The sequence below is a fragment of the Aptenodytes forsteri genome, unplaced genomic scaffold (assembly GCF_000699145.1).
Source record: "Aptenodytes forsteri isolate BGI_AS27 unplaced genomic scaffold, ASM69914v1 Scaffold266, whole genome shotgun sequence".
NCBI lineage: Eukaryota > Metazoa > Chordata > Aves > Sphenisciformes > Spheniscidae > Aptenodytes > Aptenodytes forsteri.
Genome location: NW_008794109.1, coordinates 1159265 through 1165041, shown reverse-complemented (window position 1 = coordinate 1165041; position 5777 = coordinate 1159265). Strand labels below are relative to the sequence as shown.

The following is a 5777-nucleotide window of genomic DNA, read 5'->3' as shown; positions in this document are numbered from 1 at the left end:
ATCTTGGTATAAATCATGCTGTGATTTTTTTTTTTTCTCCCACCAGTCAAACAGTCAGTGTTTTAAAGAAGACTTTGTCATATTTAATAGTGCTGTCAACCTTGCAGTTTTGCTGGCCTGTTAATAAGAAATTCCAAAATGACACTATTAACCACTCTTCTCCCAGAGCTGAGCAAAGCCAGCCAGTACCGAGTCTTACCTGAGGTGGGATGAAAGCCTGTGTGGTGCAAAAATGATAAGCTAAAGTCACCCCCAGGGTAACTGCAAGAGAATTGGGAAGCCACTCTACCACCTACCTTGACAGCAGCAGTTACAGGGGAGTGAATTTTAACCCTTGTGAGTTGATATGGATGTTGAAGCAAACACAGGTTGAAGTCCTTCTCAAAGTAAATCATTTATATTCTATATATTGCTGCTGCTTTTTTTTTTTTTCCTCTGGGTGCCATCACTGTGTGAAGATACACAGAGTTGGCAGGAAATATCCTCTCAAAATGGAGCAAGAAAAGCCTTGAGGAACTTGATAGATAAAATTGTACTTATTTTTCCCCACTCTGCTGAGAGGTTTACTCTGTAATAAAAGGTATGGCAGGAGCTCAGACAGACAAGTCCAAACTAACGCCAAACTCCTGCCAGAACAACTAAGTGATCTGCATAGTCAGAATCTACTTCCCATTTTGTGAGAAATGACTGCCCTAACAGATAGCTTAGCTTTAATATTCGCTTTTAAGAAGCTATAGCGATGAGATGGTGGGTGTTTGCCCTGTGCATACAGTCAGTTTCTATTGTGTTTGCATATGCACTTTCACCCTATTCACAAGGCCATCTTGCAATAGAGAAAAAAGGAAAAATAAAAAATCCCTCTCTGTCCAGATGGTCCAAAAAGTAACTCACAGCTGGTTGGAGTCAAAAGGGTTGGCACTGTTGTTTTTGTTAAACCATTCACTTTCAAACATAGATTCCCCTCCTTCAAACTCTTCTGCTTCAGCCTTTTGATGCAGGTGATTGGGTCTTAAGTTAAAAAAAAGAAAAAAAATGTCTGTTGAGAGGTAAGGATGTTTTGGGAGTCACAAGCACCTACACAACTGATTTCAACTTCCATGGGGTCGTCCCTGATGCCAGCTTTATTTTTTATTCATCACGGTGTTGACCTGGTTAATTGTGCATTGAAAACAGCACCGTTTGCACCATTAACATTGGGCTCATCTGTTCTATCAACAGAGGAACATAGCTCAAATGGATGTAAAACGCCTTTCAGCTGAAACTTGCCATGTGAGATCTGGTTCCAAAATAGATTGTCCTCCCCATGGTTTGAAGAATAAAGGAGTTAAAAAGAAAATAATGGTTTCCCCTTTGCAAAACCATAGAGCAACTCACAATATCAATAATAAGTACATGAAAGGGAAAGAATGAAATTTTGCTAGTGTTCAGATAACTCAACAAATGTTTGATCCAGCATTCACTGAAGTCAGCAGGATTCTTTCCATTCCCTCCCTTGTCTAATTGCAGCATCATTAGCCACATTACTTCTGTTGGGCATCTACAGCTAGTATTGCCCTCTCAATTGCAGCAAATAAAAATAGAAAATTAGAGAACTCAGCTTTCCACATCAGCACCTGAAGAAGGGGACTGAATGAAATTTCCACCTCACTCACCCAATTACCTTCATGCCCAGATGCACAAGGTTTTGAGCACCCTTCCTTCAGTTCGGGAAGTATTATTTGCTGCACAGCATTTGCCAGGTGATGATGTGAATGGTAGACCTTCATAGGCAAGATGCACGGCATGTTGTTCCTGAAGCTGTAACCTTTGCATTTCCTGTCTTTTTGCCGCTTCACATTTGCAACATTAACATTGCATTAACATAGGGACGGGGTGTTTAATATGGGTATGCGGTCGCTTGCAAATCAGTTTGCAAAGCACTTTGGGATCCTTCTGGATGAAAGGTACTATATAAATGTCAGTCATTATTACTATCATTATTATCATTATTATCATTATAAGTTCACAAGGAGACAAACAGCTGCATTAGAATAACACTGGGGGTAGATTTTTCAAAGCCACAATGGAGATTTGAGCTGCATATGAGTGCCATGAATACACAGTTAGTGGCAGGCCTAATGTATTACTCAGCATGGAGTGCTTTGGCCTTGTGCAAAGGAAGGGTAGTTTCAGAACTACAACTCCAGTCCTAAAACTAGTATATTTAAGTACTGCTAGATAATTTCATCATCCTCCTTTTCTATCATGAAGGATGATTCATATCAGGGCATGTGGTGGGGAGTGCTGGGGGAAGTGATGGGAGGAAGATTTGTGGAAGCCCTGGAAGGCTGCAGCTGGATCAGGATTTGCACCAGGTTTTGACCCTGTTGGATGACATGCATATTCCAGGATAGCACTGGAGATGCTCACCTTCTCCATAATTCTGTGCAAATTCATCACAGGACAAAACCTTTCCTCTGGGTAGGTGAGAAAGGAAATCGAGAAGGAGTCTCTCTGGCATTTTGAGAGATGGGGTGTGTGGCAGAATAGACAATCATTTGCTGGCCTCTCAGAAAGAGGTTATATACATTACCATTATACATTACCAGTCTTCTGCGTTAGAGCCTCCTGTCCCTACCACTGTTGTACAAAGGTTTACTGTCCTTCTCATCTGTACCAACAAAATTGCTTGTTTGGATGAACTTTAAATCAAATCTATTGCTGGTGACATTCTTATTTAGGATTGGGGGTTGGGGGTGTGTGGCAGAATAGACAATCATTTGCTGGCCTCTCAGAAAGAGGTTAATACATTACCAATTCTGTGCAAATTCATCACAGGACAAAACCTTTCCTCTGGGTAGGTGAGAAAGGAAATCGAGAAGGAGTCTCTCTGGCATTTTGAGAGATGGGGTGTGTGGCAGAATAGACAATCATTTGCTGGCCTCTCAGAAAGAGGTTATATACATTACCATTATACATTACCAGTCTTCTGCGTTAGAGCCTCCTGTCCCTACCACTGTTGTACAAAGGTTTACTGTCCTTCTCATCTGTACCAACAAAATTGCTTGTTTGGATGAACTTTAAATCAAATCTATTGCTGGTGACATTCTTATTTAGGATTGGGGGTTTTGGGGGTGTGTTTTTTTGGTTTTTGGGGTTTTTTTTCAATATTTATTGTTTTGCTAATGGATCATTTCACAAACAGTTAAGTTGAAACCTTTTCTGAGGGCTCTGTGATGGAAGGATTTCTGTTGTAGAATCATGCCCCAAGTTATGCATAGAAATATAGCCCTGAATTGTGAGTACTTCTATAGATGGCACAGTTTTTCCTTTTAATATTGCAATTTCATGCCACAGTCTTTCTTTCTCTTGGCAAAGCTAAAAGCCAAGGGTTTGGCTCAAATCAGACACGACATTTTAAAACATAATTATAAAGTTATTGCCTGAAACCAGAAGTTATTGTTAGGAGGTTGCATGGCTGAAGTGGAAATGACCGTAAGGCTTACTTACCTACCTACCTGGATATACATGGATCCAGGGCTCATTTTATGACTTAATAGTCTGTAATGATATACCAGAACTGATTTTGGTATATCAGAACCTGTTTTTGACAACAGTAACAGAAACAACTACTGTCCTAGCCATATGCGTTAGTATTCAGGCACCTACTTCCAAACAAAATTAACCCTCGATCTGGATTTTAAAACACCTAATTTTAGTCTAGTTTCTTAAGAAACAAGATTTATGCAATCAGCTTCTTTGTGTTCCTGTCCATCTGTTCCTCCTCCTCAGGAACTGTGGAACCACTGAAATTTGACTGATCTGTGGCATATTTGGGGTCTCCAGTTAGGTCTTGGATTTTGAAGTCAGTGGAGCTAAAGCAGCGTGAAATTTGGCCCTTCTGAGTGACTTGGCTTGCTTCTTAGTTTAAAGCACATTCTATGTGCTAATGAAAAGGCAGATGCTACCAGGATCCTGCTGCTTTTCTGGGCAGGAGTATCCCAGACTGCATTCCTCATAGCCTACTCTAAAGAAAGACAATTTGGGGTGAGTGGTGCCTGTGGCATTAGCCACAGTAAATCAAGCGAAGTAAATCAAGGCTAAACTGAGGGCATACGCCCATTTCCTCAGTTTACCAGGAAATTCCTGCCCTTATCACTAAATCAGGAAAGACTAAGACCCACATGGATACCATACAGTCAAAATAAGGGGAAAGAACAAAGTAACTATTAGTCTTGTTATTTTTTGTGATAATCTACCTGTCCATATACTCTTGTCTTATAATTAGGGTGAAAGCCACTCGAGACAGGAGTTCTCTTTATTTTCTTTACAGTGCTGATTATAAAGGGGTTTTGGTTCACATCTGGAGTGCTGTGTGTTCTTTTGATACAAATAATTTAGATGATACTTTTTTTTAACTAGGCTCAGTTAACCCTCTGTCCCTTAGTTTTCCAATATGTAAGACAGAGCTAATAAATATCTCCCACTTACAGAACTGCTATTCAAAATTAACATTTGTACCAGTACTTCACAAAGAGAAAAGCCCTTTGCAAGTGCAAAGCAATTATTGAACATGCATGTACAGATGTATGATGATAGACAACTGTACATGAAAATCCAGCTGCAAATCCTAAACGCAACTATTTAGCAATAGCATACTGTAGTAAGCTTTATGGATTAAGGGACCAAAAGGGATTTGGATTTGGAATGAATCAAGCCCCTCCAAGGTTCTTATTGGCCATGTATTTCCAATATAATCCCACTATCATCACTGTATTTTCATGTTCAGCTTGAAAAACAACATTCGTTTTCCCATTTCTTCAAAGATTCCTGGACTGCAAAGTTGTTGATTACAATTCAGATGTTAATTGAGGAACTGGAGGAAGAGTGTGGGCTTTTTTGCAGTAGAATTTTTTGCTGGGGAAAAGAGGTGGCAAAGGATGTTTTTGACAAATAGATGCCAATTTAATGCTGCTACATACACTATTCCTACTCTCCCCTGCAGGGGCTTCCTTTTACAGTCCCACAATGTGCTAATTTCCAGAGGCTATGCCTCTGATTATCTCAAAGTTGACAGCATTTCAAACAGTCAGCAACCCTGTTTTAAACTAAGCTGTGGTGATTGGTTGAAAAAGACAGCCTGAAGGCCTCCCGATCCAGGAAGCCACTTACACATATGACATCTTCCCCATACCCTCACTTCTTCAGATCCACTCAATACCAGTTTCTACCATGATAGTGCCCTCGGGAAATCAAAAAATTAATAATGGCTGAGAAAAATGCAAAGTTAATTGATGCTTGTTTTATTATTCAATGAAAAGTGTAGTTGCCCATGATAAATCTGCAATAGTATTTCTATTCCTGTGTCTTCCCTTTTGGCACTGCAAAATCTTTCGGTTAGAGAAAGTGATTCTCATATGTATTTGGTATGTCTCTTGTCTAAATTAACACTTCTGTTGGGAAAAAAAAGAGCTTTCCCCCTAATACATAAGGGAGGGATATCTTGAACATGCCTTGTAGAAAAGTAAAGTTGATTTGAAGTTTTTAAGACTTAGAAAGTTGACTCACAGTTAAAATAAACTGTACTGTAATTTTAGACTTAGTTTGTCTAGTGTGGTATTTTAGAATCATAGAATCATAGAATGGTTTGGGTTGGGAGGGACCTTTAAAGGTCGTCTGGTCCAACCCCCCAGCAATAAGCAGGGCCATCTTCAACTAGATCAGGTTGCCCAGAGCCCCGTCCAATCTGACCTGGAATGTGTCAGGGATGGGGTATCCACCACCTCTCTGGGCAACCT

General features: G+C 40.0%; 1 protein-coding gene across 10 annotated transcripts in view; it reads left to right on the top strand.

The window, feature by feature from the left end:
- Positions 1 to 5777, top strand: part of CELF4 (CUGBP, Elav-like family member 4) — a 703102-nt gene that overhangs the window by 313950 nt on the left and 383375 nt on the right. The window lies entirely within an intron of this gene.